This window comes from Notamacropus eugenii, chromosome 1 (assembly GCF_028372415.1).
Source record: "Notamacropus eugenii isolate mMacEug1 chromosome 1, mMacEug1.pri_v2, whole genome shotgun sequence".
NCBI classification, from domain to species: Eukaryota; Metazoa; Chordata; class Mammalia; order Diprotodontia; family Macropodidae; genus Notamacropus; species Notamacropus eugenii.
The window spans coordinates 488,097,290-488,114,486 of record NC_092872.1 but is presented as its reverse complement, the minus strand read 5'-3'; positions in this window follow the sequence as shown (position 1 = coordinate 488,114,486).

Sequence of the window (17,197 nt, the reverse complement as noted above, 5' to 3'; positions counted from 1 at the left end):
TTACAGATAAGGAACTGAGGCAAACTGACTTGTCCAGGGTCACACAGCTAATAAATGTCTGAGGTTGGATTTGAACACAGGTCCTCTTGACTCCATGGCTCCACCAAGCCACATAACTCCTATATTTAACTGGCTCTAAACCATCTTCACATCAGAACCTACCTAGCTTAAGTATCTCCCTATATTCCCTGCTGCTGTCTCGCTTCTCTCTATCAGAAACAACTCTCTAAACCAGTGATGTCAAACTCACATAGAAAGGGATCCCTGGGGGCTGTTTATTGATTCAGAAAAACTACAGGTTAATATTATCTATGTTGCATTGTATTTTCATTTATTTTGTTAAACATTTCACAATTACATAGTAGTTTGGTACCCACAAAATGTTTTGCAGGGTAAAAATCTGACACCTCTGCTATCGAGCCAGGCCTCCAGAGATCATATATGCTTCTCCACCCCCATTCCTGGAGGAATTAATCTATGCAGATTTGTGACTCTGCCCAGATGCTGAGCTGTCTTGCTTGGTGAGTGAGTAACTCACCTGACTTATTGTATCTAGCTGTGCTCAGACCATGCTTTATGCACCCTCAAACCACCTAACAGGAAACCAGTGCCTGCCCAACATGCCCAGCTTGTTTTCTGTCCTAGTATCGCCGTTCAACTCCATCCTCAGCTTCCATCTCCTGCTCAGGTAATGCTCAATACTACCATTGCTATTGGAAAAAAGTGTAACAAAGGACTACTTTATGGCTCTACTCATCATCCCAGTGACTTCCTGCAACCCAGTTCTCATCCCTGGCCGTCACTCTCCTGTGTGTTTTCTTCCCTTTTTAGAGTATAACCCACCAAGCTGTACATCTGACTCTCTGGACTTTGCTGCCATTCCTTGACTGCCTTCATATCCTGGAACTAGACTCCTACTCATCAGGGGACAGTTAAGTGGGACAGCTCATAGAGCTTTGGTTCTGGAGTCAGGAAGACACACGTTCAAATATAACCTAGGACGCTTACTACATGTTGACCCTGGACAAGTCACTTAATTTCTGTCAGCTTCAGTTTCCTCAACTGTAAAATGGGGATAATAGCAGCACCTACTTCTCAGGGTTGTTGCAGGGATCAAACGTTGTATTTATAAACTGGTACCTCACAGGCACTTAAAACCACTTGCTTCCTTCCTTCATCATCAAAAAGATCTGGAATTTTGGTCCACTGTAGATCACATGTAAGTATGATATCACAATCAATGAGTCTTATGTGCCATTAAAAGAAGTACAAAACATAGAAAAAATAAGGTGACAGTTCTGTTGTAATGTGGTTAGAACACATATGGAGAGTGATATTCAGTTCTGGGCACTTCATTTTAGGAAGTATATTGGTAAAAATGTCTCTTCAGATGATCTCTGAAGTCCCTTCCAGCTTTGAGATTCTGTGATTGTGTGGAAGCTTTTGTACTCAAGTCGTTATAAGGAGGCCTCAGAAGACAACTTTTGTGGAAGAATGAATGCATGAATGATTCTAACATAGAGACAGTATGGTATGATGGACAGAGTACTGGACTTGGAGTTGGGAAAACTTGCATTCAAAAACATAAGATTTGTCCAGCACCAAGTGATTCAACTTCCATATGCTTCAGGCAACTCCCTTGGATTTCTCTACTAAGTCACAGACAGGTATAATCATTATTTGGAGAGATAGTTCCCACACCAGGGGCTCCTCATGCTGACAAAATTTCATATTCCTTCAGCATCCTCAGAATTGTTTCCATCCTCACGTAGGTCCTAGGACTGACTTTAGCAAAAATGACAACTGCAGAGCCTACCTAATCTCCCAGGCAGATCTAGTTCTGAGGTATTAATGGACAGGAAAGAATGAATAATGACAGCGCTAATCAGGGGACTGGTGCAGTCTCTGAATCATTCCTGCCTTACAGGAGCACATGGTGAGATTTGCACATTTCCCACACAGAGAGTAACAGGGAAGTCAGCACTCCTGCTCAGAGCTGTAATTGGGGGTGGTGAGGAGGGGTAGGGTATGTGTTACCATCTGGCCACCCTGCACTTGTCACAGTAACTCCTTCAGTCCCAGGTAGTCTTAGAAGAAATAGTTAGTCTCGACCAGGGAGAAGGACTTAAAAAAACAAATAAAAAACTTAAGTACTTATGTTTTCACAAAAATACATTATTAATTAAGCACCACATGACAAGTTATCATTTAGTGAGATGTAATTTTTTAAGTTGTTCAATGATGGAAGGAAAGAAAAAAGGAAAGCAAAAGGAAGGAAGGAAAGTGGAAAAAAGGAAGGAAAATAGAAGGAAGGAAGGAAGAATGGAAGAAAAGTGGAAGGGAGGAAAGAGAGAGGGAGGGAGGGAAGGAAAGAGGAAGGAAAGGAGGGAAAGAGGCTTTTCTCATCTGCAGTATTGACAATTTGACGTATATCTTCATGGGATCCAAAAATAAGCAGTCAAAGACAAAGGAAATCAAAGGTTGCCTTTCTTTCAAGACGCAGTTTAGATCCCACTTCTTAGAAGCAAAATGGTCACTAGAGCAGGATGTTGCCCCAGTATGCTGTAATCCTAAGCATAATGCTCCCTTCCCAGAAAAATGCCCTTCTAATGCTTTCTCTTCATGGTCAATGCCATCCTGAAACCTTACCTGATTGTTCTCTAGAGTACAGTGTACAATTGCTACCAATGACTTTTTTGAGGGGTGGGATGCAACTATGTGACATGACTGAGCATGTTGCTCCTTTGAGCAACTTTATCCCTACTTCTTTTCAAGTGTATTTGCCCCAGGTAAGGTTTCAGTTAGTTATAGCTTTGAAGTCTTCCCTGATCACTCCAATCTCTCCTTTCTCTGAGTGCGTATAATACTTATTGTCCATTGAAGTCATTGAGAACCCAATATAGTGTCTTGTACTTTTTTCATGTATGTGTCTCATCTCTCCAGCTAGGATGTAAATTCCTTCAGGGCAAGGGCCATGCCTTTCCCTTCCTGTGCATCCTCATGGTGCCCAACTAGACTCATAGTAGGCTTTCAACAAATGCTTATCAAGTGAGCAAATGAAATGGGGACCAGACTGGACCTACTTTGGATGAGTTATTTGGGTTTTATCTTGCTCTGATCCACTAATGAAGTTAGTTTCTTTTTTCTTTTTATTAATACATTTTCTTTTTATATTACTTTCCCTTCCTAATATTTCCTCCACATATTGATAGCAAACAATAAAACAGAGGAAAACAAATTCAACCAAACTAACCAACACAACAATGACATTTGACATTGCATGCATTCTTCCACACTCATTATTTTCCTGTCTCTGCAATAAAGGGGGAAGGAATCAGTCTCATATTTTCTCTTTGGGGCCATGCTTGGTTATTAGTTATTATATTAGTTATTATAATTTTATAGAGTTTAGTTTTTATTTTGGTGGAGTTGATCTCTCCATTTTCATTCTTATTGTTACTGTGTATATTGTTTTTCCTGGTTCTACTTACTTTATTTTGCATCATTCATATGCCCATGTTTCTCTGAATTAAGAAAAAGTAGAATTTAGTTGGGGGTGAAGATGCCAAGAATAAAAATGACAGTCTGACCATGGATATGGTCACTTTGGAAGAGGCAATGGCTATCATTTTTTACAGCAAATTAATATCCCATTCCATCTGTGTAACAAAATTTGCTTAGCCATTTCCCAGTTGACAGATATTTACTTTGTTTCCAGTTCTGGGCTACTACAAAACACTCTTCTATGAAAATTTTGGTGCATTTGGGACAAGGCAGTAAGTTTCTTGTTGAGCTGAACTTTTTAACTCTTAATTCCAACTTCCTGTTTCACTTTATCCCATCCTATATTATTTCAACCCTTTTGGAAAAAATATGATGGAGTCAGGACTCTTTATGTGCTTTGGGATGTAACAAAATAAATAGTACTGTGAGATTCTTAGACTGTTTTCTTTCAGTTGCTGGAGCACAAACATATCTTGGTGCCAAGTGATACTGTGAGATTGTGAAAGTCCAAGCAGAGTGCCAGGAACTAACCACTGCTCATTCTGCCAAGAGTGATTACAAGTGTCAAATTAGAAATTCGATTGTTTTTTGAGGTAAGGGTGAGGATGAGGGCAGTACAGGGGAAAATGGGGGTAGTTTCTACTAAACCCTGAGATTTTCTTTGTGCTGAAGTGAGAAATGAAGATACCCATCTTGGAACTGGTCCATATGAAGACAGACCTTCATTGCATAGTTGATGAAGCCTACACATTCTCTCAGTCATCAGTAAAAGGGCAGGGAGTAGAGAGGAAATGTTTGATGAAAGGTCAATGAGAGTTAGTCTGGAAAACAAATTGAAATTATCTAAAAGTTATGGAAGTGTATATAACTCTTGATACAGAGAGAGCACTCCTAGGCATCTTCCTAAAAGAGGTCAAAAACTGAGGGAAAGGCCCCAGACATACCAAAAGATTTATAGTAACACTTTATGTTGTAGGAAAGGACTGGAAACAAAGTGGGTAGCTGTTAACTGAGGAAGGGCTGAACAGATTATGGTGTATGTGTGTCATGGAACATTACATTGTAAAAGTGATGAATATGAAGAATTCGGAGAAACTTGGACAGATTTGTGTGACTTGACATAGAATGAAATGAGCAAAACTAGCACAGCAGTCATTAAGTCAGTCAACAAGCATTTATTAAACCTACTAGGTACCAGGCACTCTGCTAAGCACTGGGGATAAAAACAAAAGGCAAAAGTGATGTCCCTTGTAACCCCTCAAAAAAAGTCCATCATCTCAGTCCAAAGAGGGAAACAAGATGCAAACAGCTATGTAAAAATAAGACACAGAATAAGTTGGAGATAATTAGCAGAGAGAAGGCACCAGCATTAAAGAGGATTTAGGAAAGGTTTCCTGTAGACGGTGTGATTTTATGTGGTGGGGGGGGTCATGTACCCTAAATGCAAGGGGAAATAACTCTGAAATACTCTGGTCAACAATACTTACTTAAGAAAATGGGGATGAAGGATGCTTTCCACTTCCTGTGAAGCAATACACTCAAAGAGCAGAATTAGACTTTTACTTTCAGATTAAGCCAATGTATTGATCTGTTTTGCTTTTCTATATTTATTTCCCAAAAGGAAAGACTTGAATTCAGGAGGAAGGGGGTGAGTTAGTAGGTTTTAATGTTACAAGAAAGAGAAAGAAATGAGCATCAATAAAGCATCAACAATAGACTGAAGAAAGCAAAAAGAAATTTATAAGGAGATACAAAGGCAGAGGATGATTGTATTACTACCTTGTTAAATTTAATATACGTTTTTCAAAAACAAATTATCTAAGAGCAGTTCGCAGATTCATATACAATTCTTCTTTATTCTGTCTGCTAAAATGTTTGTTTTTGTTGATGTTTCTTAGACTCATAAAATAAAAACATAACAATAAAAGGTGCAGTGAGGGTGGAGGCAACCCCAGATCCTCTTGGGATTTGGAGGAGGTTGTGAGTGGTTCATATCTCCTAGATACAGCTCTAAATTCGTTCTTCAAGAGAAGCCTTGACTCAAAGGATTCCCCCTTAAGGAATACTTAATATACGGTGAATGAGAAGGTTATTAGAATGCTGTATGTGTGTAGGGATGCCAACTCAACTTTTTAAAAATATCTACTGTGCACAAGATTCTGAAATAGGCAAAGGTGATTAAAATATAGTTTCAACATTGACTCTGATCTTGAGGAGTTTTACCAAAGGGCAAAAGCCAGATATCCAAATGACTATGATGGAAGGAAAATGTAAATAACTGCAAAAGCAGAATGAGTGTGGGGTAAACAGGGGCTGGCCTAGGGTGCCAACATCCAGGGGGTTCTTCCTCACTGGGGAGGTGTGGGGTGGCGACTGAGCACTTCCCTCTCAGGAGGTTGGACTTTCTTCCAGGGTCTAGCACTATTCTTTGCCAGCCTGTCTTGCTCTTGTGAAAGTACTCCTGAGATTAATACGTCTATTTTCTATGAGTTAAATTACCAGGCAGATGCATAGGGCACAGAGTAAACCTGTTTGCCAAAAGGAACCAATCAGGAGCCTGCAGTGAGATGACGTCTTGCTCATTCCCAGACACCTTTGCTGGTGGTTTGCTGGTTGACCTTGTTGAGCTGTGCACCCAAAACTGGCCTAAACTAGCTTTGCAGTCAACTTCAAAAACCTCCTGCAAACCCTCCTGTTTCCGTGTCCCACTTGTTCCTGGGAAAGACTATCCATTCCTTATCCTAATCCTTCCCTAACACTCCCCTTTGTGGTTTTCAAGCATAAATTACTCTTGCCTCTTCTAGGTTGTGGGTTCCTTTGTACTTTGTACTGGAGTGCTTCAACACTAGTGTCTGATTTTCCTTTAATAAAACTTTGCTGCCTTCAGCTCAGCTTGGACTCCACTGCATTTTGAGGGGTGTTCCTCTCCCAGTTGACACTCTAGCATAAATGGCTCCAAGTCAGCAGGATCAGAATCTGGTGACCCTATTCACAGGGCCTACTTTGCCCCCATCCTCTGTTTGGAATGAAGAATGGACTCTCTGGGGTCTGAGTCATCTCTTCTTCCAGTGTGGCTACATCCATGGTCAGACTCATTTGCATTTCTGGCATCCTCAATCCCACCTAAATGTGTCCCTCATGCGAGGATTATTAGTTATGACTTTGTACAGAGAACTGTCAATAAAAGAGCAGGAGAGTGCAATGCAGTATTTAAGAAAAAAAAGATCATTTTCACCGGGGAAGGGGATATCAGGGAAGGCGTCATGGACAAACTGTCACCTGAGTGAGCCTTGAAATAAGGAAGAGATTTAGACAAAGGAAGTTGTTGTTCAGTCGTTTTCTAGCCATGTCTGACTCTTTTTGACTACATTTGGGGTTTCCTTGGCAGAGAAACTGGAGTGGATTGTCATTTTCTTCTCCAGCTCACTTTACAGATGAGAAAACTGAGGCGAACAAGGTTAATTGACTTGCTGACAGATTTAAACTCAGGAAGATGAGTCTTCCTGACTCTGGACCTAGAACCTAGCTGCCCTTAGAAAAAAAGAAAAGGTAATGAATAATTCATTCTAGGCTTCCTATATTCTAGAAAACTTAGGATACTTCCCCCAAATCCAGAAGAAGAAGACTGTTAAGAAACCTGTGGGTACTCTGAAAGGAGACAAGTCAGGGTAGGCAGAGTAGCCAAATCTGAGCTCAGAATCACATAAGAACACTTTCTTATACAAAGGGGACAAAGCATAAGTCTAAGTTGAGTCACCAGGAGTCCAAGCCAGAACCCAGGAATTCTTATAGACGATTGGGTCTAGTCTTAGCCATCATGTCCAGGAACAAGTAAGGTCTGCCTTCACTATCTGAGAACACAAAAGAAAGCAGAGTCTGACCCAAGCACAAAGCCCCTATCCAATAACTGAGGCTAGAGATATGAGTAAGCCAAAGTAATTGTTGAACACAATGTAGAAATACTATGCATCGAGAAAATCCCAAGAGGTAAACAGAAGAAAATTTACAAGAAGTCCAAGTAGAACCTCAGAGAAAAGAATCATCTGGTTAAAAGGACTGTAAGAGAATCTTGAAGAAATGAAACAGGAAACAGACAATGTAACGTTAAATGCAATGAGAACCAGGGAAGAAAGAATGAGGAGAAAAATGAATCTCTCAGAACAGAAGGTGGTAAACCTTACCTGAAGCTCCATTAGTGTATCTGTTATGGATCTGGACTTTTCTACAACCAGACACCACCATTTTAGCTGGAAGATTTTCATGTACTCTGAAAACAGTCAGCAAACTACTCTCTGCACGAATACATATTCATACATTGTGAATTCTTTCTTGTGTCATTCACTTTCCCCTGCTCCCATTACTGATTTTAAATTGCTGTATTTTGTATATAGCTGCATAATAATCCTCTTCCATCTTATGTTTTAAAAGGTATATTAATAGATATTATACTAATGTAATAAGGATCCCTCCCCTATCCCCACAGAGTATAAGCAAATATATTCATCCTACTATCAGCGGACCATTGGAGAAGAAGAAGGAAGGGAGTTTCTGCCCATGCATGACTCATCCATTGAGAGTCTGCTAGCTAAATACTGAAATAATATAGTTGATATCATACGGTGTCATGCTGGTAGGAGAAAAGATGGCATACAGCCTGGATGTAGCCCTTTAAAAGGGCGAAAAGATGTGACTTCCAGAAAGAATGGAGTCCAGTCATTTTCATTGCCAACGTAATGGTGGTGGAAGCCATAGCTCCTTATATGGAGCATGAACTCAACTAATTGAGTTTGGACTGGCATCCCTGGTTGCCTTTGGCTCTCTTATCTGTTCCCCTCCTTTAGCCCTGACCTTGGGAGAACCAAAATTATACAGTCCTGGCAGCTGCTGACCTTTCCTTCTTGAGTACCCCAGCAAGGGCACAGATAGTATCTCTGAGCAATGGCAGAAGCAGGCTGGCACCAAGGAGAGAGCTGGCATCAGAGAGAGGCCACTGGAAAGATACGGCTTGAATGTCTGATTGGACGATGCCAAGAGAAGTGAAATGTAACACTGTTACTTGGGAGTCTTGCAAAAATGCAAATAGTAACCTCTCAGATGACTGCCCTACTAATAATAACTTGAGACACTGAAGCCTGTTTAAATTATTCTGTTAATCCACATTATGACTTTTCCTATGCTTAACCACTGATTTCTGTGTAGGAAAAAAAATCACCAGTCTTATATAGAATTTTTTTAAAAAATTCTTTTATTTTCAATCATGAAACAAAACAAGTATTTCCATAACATAGTACAATAAAAAAGATTATTGCGCATGAGACTGTGACCTTGTTCAACCTGATATTCCCTCTGAATATACAACATATTTATCTTGTAAATTTCTTCTTTCTTTTTCATTTTTTCTTTCCTCCTCTACCCTAAATATAGCTATCATTGATCAAAAATATATTTATGTTGCTATATACGTATGCATAGGTACATATGTGTAAATATTTTGTGTGTGTATATATGTGTATGTGTATACACACACAAACACATACATACATACATGCACACACACACACATGAGCTGGAGAAAGAAATGGCAAACCATTCCAGTATCTTTGCCGAGAAAATCCCAGATGGGCTCACAAAGAGGTGGACATGTCTGAAAGAACTTTACAACAACAGCAATAAATTTACTTGGTCTTTCCTGTGTGGGTAGTTCATTCAAACTCTCTTGAGTGATTATGGATAACACCATGGAAGGTTCTTTGCTGCTCTATGGGCTTATGACAATTAGCACAATTAAATTCATGACCAGAACTGTTTAGAAGACATTTAAAAAGGGGCAGGGGAACAAAAAAAACCAATAAAGACAAAGGCTGAAACTTAGATGGTCTGAGGAATGGAGGCCAAAGGAAATGCACTTATGTTTGTTGTCTTTTCATTTGGTTTTTTTCTATTAAATGCCAAGCATTTTATGTGAGATGTCATTACTTACTTGATATATTTACGTGATCATCTGTCTTTGTTTATTGTTAATAAAATTATAATTTTTGAAAAAAACATTACTCAAAAAAGTTGGTGTCCATGAGCTATTTCCTGGACATAAATGTCAGATAAGCAGAGAAAAAGAGAAAGTGGGCATATTAACTGCAGAGAAGACACAGCATGAGTATTGGCTTCAATTCATCTCTCCCAAATGAAATAAGCAAACCAAAATTGCTAATAATAATAGCTAATGTTTATGTGGTACTTATTAAGTGTCAGACACTTTGCTAAACACTTTACAAATATCTCATCTGATCCTCACAACAACCCTAGGAGGTAGATGCTATTATTACCCTCCTTTTAGAGATGAGGAAATGAGGTTAAGTGATTTGCCCAGGATTACATACCTAGCAAATGTCTGAGGCTGGATTTGAACTCAAATTTTCTTAAGTTCAAGCCTAGTTCTCTATCCACTCTAACCACCTCAGTGTCCTAAGATAGACAGAAAATGGGGCCAGAATCTAGGTCCTATAGTAACTATTTATCATTTGACCAGCAATCCTGAGAGTCTTCTCCTCCAAATTTGATATAAGTATTTTTTTTTTTATTAAAGGGGCCATCCCTTGACTCACTTCTTAAAGAAGACTATTCACTGAATGGGTGTTGCCTTACTCAAAGTGAGAATCTGAAATGGCTTTAGCCTAAAAGGATCAAAGTCTCCCACTGTATCCTGGGCCATCTCTAGTCATCCTGGTCAATGTCTGGCCACTGGAGGAGAAAGTGAGGCTGGTGACTTTGCACAGTCCTCCCTCACTCAAATCAAAGCCAATTGCAAATTATGTCATCATCTCCCTGATATCATGGCTGGTCCTCTTTGAGAACAAAGGACAAACCACAAAGTCTAAACTCTAGGTTATCGTAGGATAAGAAGAATTAAAACTGAATAGAAGCTTAATGACCATCAAGTTAAATCCCCTTATTTAACAGATGAGGAATCTAAGACCAGAGAAGGTCCTACAGGTAGTAAATGCCAGATTCAGGATTCAAATCTGGGTACTCTGAATTCCAATCCAGTACACCTTTCTTTGTGCCAGTTAATGGTACCTAGTGTAGGGTGAGCAGGATGGTGTAGGAGTCCAGGAACCAGGGGGTGACCAAGTTTTTAATAAGAAGGAACAAATAGAAAAGTCTTAGTGAACATTTGTCTTAATATCCTTTCAGATCCAGGTATTCAAATTCATATAAAATCCTTATTGTGCCCAAGGGTACATGTCCTTACTGTCTATATTTGAGAATTACCAGAATAGGACCTAAGATAATACCCTTTGCACCTTAAACTTAACTGATTATGTTCAACTTGAAAAGAAATGGAGAATAAGTAAAATCCCTGAATAGGTTTTATTATAGGAGTCACATGTAAATGCAAAATCAATATAAAATGATGTAGTGTGAATGTAAAAATGTCATTTCTATTTATTTATGTTACACTTTTTCCAATATTTCAATTTTCCCTGGCCATTTCCAAACCATGCCACCCATACTCTAGTCATCTTTTTCAACTTCTTTGTAGCTTTCCCACCAGCATTTGGGCTCTCCCCCCAGACCCTGGGTTCTGATAGGTGAACTTGCACCACAGTTTCCCCAGAACAAAGCCACAACACCACTTCCCAGGGATTTCCAACTCAACAACAACAAATCTACTTGGTTTTCCCTGTGTGGATAGTTCATTTAAACTCTCTTGAGTGAATATGGATGACATCTGGAAGGTTCTTTACTGCTCTAGGGCTTATGAAAATCAGCACAATTAAATTCATGACCAGGAATGTTTAGAAGACATTAAAAATAAAAAACAAGGTGAAGGCAATCAGAACTTGGATGGTCTTAGAAATGGGACAGAGAGGAAATGTGCTTCTTGTTTGCTGTCTGTTAATTTGATTCTATTCTGTTAAATGTCAAGGGTTTCATGTGAGATGTCATTTATTTGGCCATTTATCTTTGTTTATTGTTAATAAATTTATGTTTTGAAAAACTTTCTCAAAAAATGTTGGTTTTCCCTGGTTACAGGAACTTGTCATTTTTAGGTGCTGTGGGACTACTAAGTGACTGTTCTTCTGAGTCTAACTCCAGGTATGGGAAGCAAGAAAGGCAATCTGAGCCTCCATTATATGATGCCAGTATGCTCATGAGATGTTGGTATGAACTGCATAGGTGATCTCAAGGGAAGAGTGAGAGAGCAGCTGTTCAGCATGGGCTGAGGTGGGATTCTGGGCTGAGGTAGGATTCTCTGGACTCAGTTTCCCCACTGACACCTGGCAGACTTTAAACTTGACTGAATACAAGTGGACAGTCTACTCCTGCCTGGAATAGATATGAAGTTGGGGAGATATTGTTTCCCTGCAGTGTCCCTGCTATTGGTGACAATTTCCTATAGTCAAAAGGTTTGTAAGCTTAAAACCAGATGTATTCAATTATAGATTATGGGTAGAGGAACATCCGAAGCTGTCTAAAATTAAGCTATTAGGCATAGGATTTTAGACTAACAACATTAAGTTAGGGTCCTTTAATTCTTAGTAATACTGTGGAGACAATTAGATCAAGAGATTGTGAAGTTAGCAATATAAATATTATCTGTGTCTCAGTTGGCTTATGTTAAAAAAAATTCTTTTGTGGTCCATATTGTAAATGCTTTAAAAAGATGTATTACCCGACCAAAAGTTTGAATTGCTTTGTCTGTTATAAACTGTGTTAAAAATAAATAAATAAAAATGTTGGTTCTCATTGGCTATTGCCTGGACATAAACGCCAAAAACATGAAGGATAAAGAAAAGAAACTGGCATGTTACCATAGAGAAGACTCCAAATATTGGCTATAAATACATGAAGGACTAGCACATGGAAAAGGTGAGAGACATTTTATTTGATGTGCCTGAAAGTTATAAAGAGTAGATTTCAGCTCAATGAAAGAAAAATCATTCTAATAATCAGCATTGTTTGAAAATGGAATGAGCTGTTTGTGTCATCAGAAGCATTCAAGTTGAGTGAATGACTATTAGAAATATAGAGGAGACTGCTATACTGGTAGAATATTGGAAGTACTTTTTCATCTCTAAAATCCTACACATCTCTATATTGATATTAAAGTATTTGTACAAACCTTTAAATGTGAATGTCACAGGATCCCTAGGAGGGCCCTCCTCGTAGCCCAGGGGACAGATGGACACCGTGGGATCCTGCCTGGCTCAGCTAGTTTCTTTCCTGGGACTGGTGCCACAAAATGTGGTGTGTGTGGGGAGGGCTCCAGGCCTCCTGGGGAGCTTCAAGGCACAACCAGATTGGGCCACCCCCACCAGTCTGGTCTCTGGCTCATTAGGAAAGAAGTCAACACATTCTGAGCCCCAACTCCACAGGACATGGTTCTGATTACTCTGGGGAGAAACTAAAAGAATTAGAGAGACAGACCTTGACGCAGGGAAGTTTACAACCCATAACCTAGAGCACCAAACGTAACACATGCAGAAAAGTTGGAAAACACTAAAAAAACAAATGAAGGAAAGAAAGTTAATTAATTAGATGCTGTTTTTCTGACACGAAATACTGGTGACTGAAGAATTAAAAATGAGTATTACTCAGAGGGCAACGGAGAGGCACATGGTGGGTGTAGGTGGGCTGTGACACATGACAAATAAGGAGTTATCAAGAATTTGAGTGAAGGATGTCTTTGAAGAATTTTATGGTAGAAAAAGGCAATGGATTGGTCATGTGGCAAGAGTGGGTGAAAGCTGCAAAACAGCCCATGTATTCCACTGCTATCCTTGGGATGTCAGGAGAAAGTTTCCCCTCTCATATTGGCTAGACTACCAGATGGCAAAACTTATGAAAGAATGTGGACAAGAGTTACATTGGATAGGCAGAGGATGGATGAGTGAACTTCTTTGTTGGAGGGAATGTCCACATTGATGAGATCTCAGATCCATGTGCTTATTGAAGTAACCCATGTAAATATATAGTTTGGGCAGGCCACTTCTCTTTGGGTCTCAGTTTCCCTGTCTGTAAAATGGATGGGCTGTACTAAACCACTTGTAACTTTTCTTGTGGCTCTGACATTGTAGGATTCAGTTAGTCAAGTGAAAAGCTTCCATTAAGTTATGTGCCAGGCACTGTGTTCAACTCTGTGTATTGAAAGAAAGGTAAAGGGCAATCTTTGCCCTCAAGGATTTTATAATCTAATGGACTGTTCAGTTTTTAAAGAAAATATTTCCTGAGCTCTTATTGTATGCCCAATTCTGGGGTGAGCACTGTAGGAGAGAAAAGAAGGGAAGACACAGCCTATCCTCCAAGAGCTTATCTTCTAGCTGATTTTCTCCTAAATGAAAGAATTGGAAGACAATTCAAGGTAATTTGTGATAAAGGGCTAAATGTCAGGGATCTAAGTACAGAGTCTAAGTATGACCAGAGTACAGAGGAGGGACATCTTCACTGTTTCCTGCCCAACTCTTCCCACACCCAATCCTTTATGGGCATGACTGTAGGGTCAAAAAACCTGGACTGAAATCTCAGTTTTATGACATTGGGAAAATTACTTTCTGTTGGGACTGGAAGCTCAAATCCGTGTGGACAGTCTCGGGCAGGTAAAAGTGGGACTTCTAAATCTTAGAGTCTTACGAGGCCCTCCATGAACAGCGGGGGTTCGAGAAGGTCAGACCGAGCTAGCTTCTCGACCTTCTCGAACCCCCGCTGTTCATGGAGGGCCTCGTAAGACTCTAAGATTTAGAAGTCCCACTTTTACCTGCCCGAGACTGTCCACACGGATTTGAGCTTCCAGTCCCAACAACTTTCATCTCTCCAAGATTCAGACTGGTCATTTTGGATCCCTAGGTAATGGGCCAGTGAGCTGATTAAACTCCTTTCCAGCTTTGTCTATGATCTTGTCATCCTTCCTCTAGACCCAAATCCTGTCTCTGAAACAAACAGGCAGAGAGAAGAAAAAATAAATTTGATCCTGGTTTTTATTCATATCACTCGCCTTAGTCTCCTTACAGAATCCATATTGGCATGTCACGTAGTCTAAATGTTACAGACCTTTCTGCCCAGGGGGTCTCTTCCACACCTTGTAGACCACAGTATCATGCATACAGTTAGCAGGTCCCTTTAACACTCCCAAGAGCCACTGTAATCTGATTAAAATGTAACTGGGAAATATTTAACAGATAAATAACAATATAGGATAGATAAAATTAATGTGTGGTTTTCCAAGTATGGTGAAGTAGCCTCTGGTTCTATTTGAGTTTAACATTGCTGTTGCAAACAGTGCTTGTGGTTGTGGATGTAGGGCCTGCAGTCTGGAGATATAGCAGTCCATAACTCCAGTGACCTAGAACAGCTGTGAAAAGAGACCATAGAAGAGCTTGTCCTGTAGGCTGGGTAGGAGTGGGTGTTATCCACACTCTCCAAATAGTAAAGCCACCAGAGAGTCTCAGGAGATTAGGTTCCAGTTAGACAGTGTACATCAAAAAGAAAACATTTTCTTTCTTTCTGCCCATTTCTTGAAAATTCTATGACGCAATTATTTCCTTTCCCCACTCCTCTGCTGCCTGTCCTATGTTTTTCCAGGAGTGGGACTGACATGGTGCTACTGTTCTTTGGGTATCTTCTCACTCCAAGCATTAGGTCATGTCAGATATCGCAGAGATATCCAAATTCCTTGACTACATGGTCATAATCTGAGGATGGGAAATGGTGGCAGTTACCATGTTAGGCAGGAGACAAAGATAACTGACTGGGAGAGAAAGGGCATGCACCTGTGTTTGCATGCATGGACACGCACTTTTAGAGTGCCTTGAGATTTAAAAAGTGCTTTCCTAACACAAATCTCAGTTAGGCAAGTAGTGCAAATATCTTCATCATCATCATCATCCCCGCCATCACTGTTATTTCATTTTCTCATCTTTTCCGAGGAGGTTCAGATAGAAATGGTTGAAGCATAATGTTCTATGGAATATTACACAGATGAATAAAAGAACTACTTTTTCTAGTTCAATAAAAGTATTACATAAGCTCATCCTTTGTAGGTAACTCCTTGGTACAACTCACAGAGAAGACACAACACCTGGCATGATGTAACAATAATAATGATAATGGACAATCTATATATCTATATAGACTTTAAGGTCTGCTGTTAGAGTTGCTCCATCATTTTCAGTTGTGCCTGACTCTTCACGACTCCATTTGGGTTTTCTTGGCAAAGATATTGGATTGATTTGCCATTTCCTTCTCTAGCTCATTTTACAGATGAGGAAACTGAGGCAAACAAGGTTAAGTGATTTGCCCAGGTAACAGAGCTAGTAAGTATCTGAGGTCAGATTTGAACTCAGGAAAAGGAGTCTTCTTGCCTTCAGGTCACTCTATTCACTGTGCCAACTAGCTGCCCTTAAGGTTTACAAAGTGTTTTAAAAATATTATAAAATATAAAAATATTACCTCAGTTGAGACACAACAATATTGTGAGGTAGGTGCCATTATCTCCATTTTAGAGATGAGGAAATTGAGATAGGCAGAAGTTAAGAGACTTACCCAGGGTCACACAGCTAAGTGTCTAAGACTAAATTTGAACTCAAGTCTTTCAGATTTCAGCTCCAGTCCGCAGACACTTACTAACCATGGGACCTCGGGCAAGTCACTCAACTTCTCTTTGACTCACTCTCTTCAACTGTAAAATGGGGATAATAATAGCACGTACCTTAGGGTTGCTGTGAGACTCAAATGAGACAATATAAAGCACTTAGCATAGTGCCTAGTACATACAGTCATTTAATTAAATATTTGTCTACCATTTCCCTTTCTATCCACTGTGCCACTGTGACACTGGTCTCCTCCCCTATCCATGATTTTCTCGTCTAGGTCTTTGTTTTTTAAAACTATTTGTTCCACATATCTTGGAGATTATGCCTATTTGGTATGGCCAAAGTTTTGAAGGTAAATGCTCTCTATGGTTATTGAAGTCAACTGTTCAGTCTCTGATAATGGTCCAATTCCAGAAAAGTTTATCAGTTGAGCTATCCTTTTGAGGTCTACATTTATAGCACAAGAACTTGCTATCTATGAGTCCATGAAAGATAGGAGTTTTGATGTATAACTCTAGCCAAAAGGTCTCATTTTGCTTGGTATCTGATAGGTCCCATATTTCTAATTTTCTGATATTTCTTTACCTAATCTACATGGCACACTAAGCCTGGACATCTTAAATATAACCTACCTGTAACTTTTGAGGCCAATGATTAGGTTTTGAATTGCCATCTTAAACCCCACCATTTCTATATTTGTATTGATTTTTTTGATACTTTGTCATCTCTATATTGTTGGCTGTGGTCATGTAGACATAAAAAGTCTTTTGATTGAATTCCTGGATCTTAGTCATTTCATGGTCTCCATTTGGAAGTAAGACAACTACAGTTTCATTTGCCAAACTCAATGGTGGGTTCCTATTGTCAGCCTTTACTATGACTTATTGAAGTGACACCTGCTTATTCCAAAAAAGATTTCTCTAGGTTTTTTATCTGAATATCTTATATTCTAAGAATAGCCATCGTCCTATATCTCTCCTTCATTTTGTGGTTCACCCATTTGAGAAAGCTGTCCAAAACTGGTGACTCTGTTTTCTCTCCTCTCCTCTTGATTGTTTTCCATCTAGCTTCTGACCTCATCATGCTACTGAAACTGCTCTCTC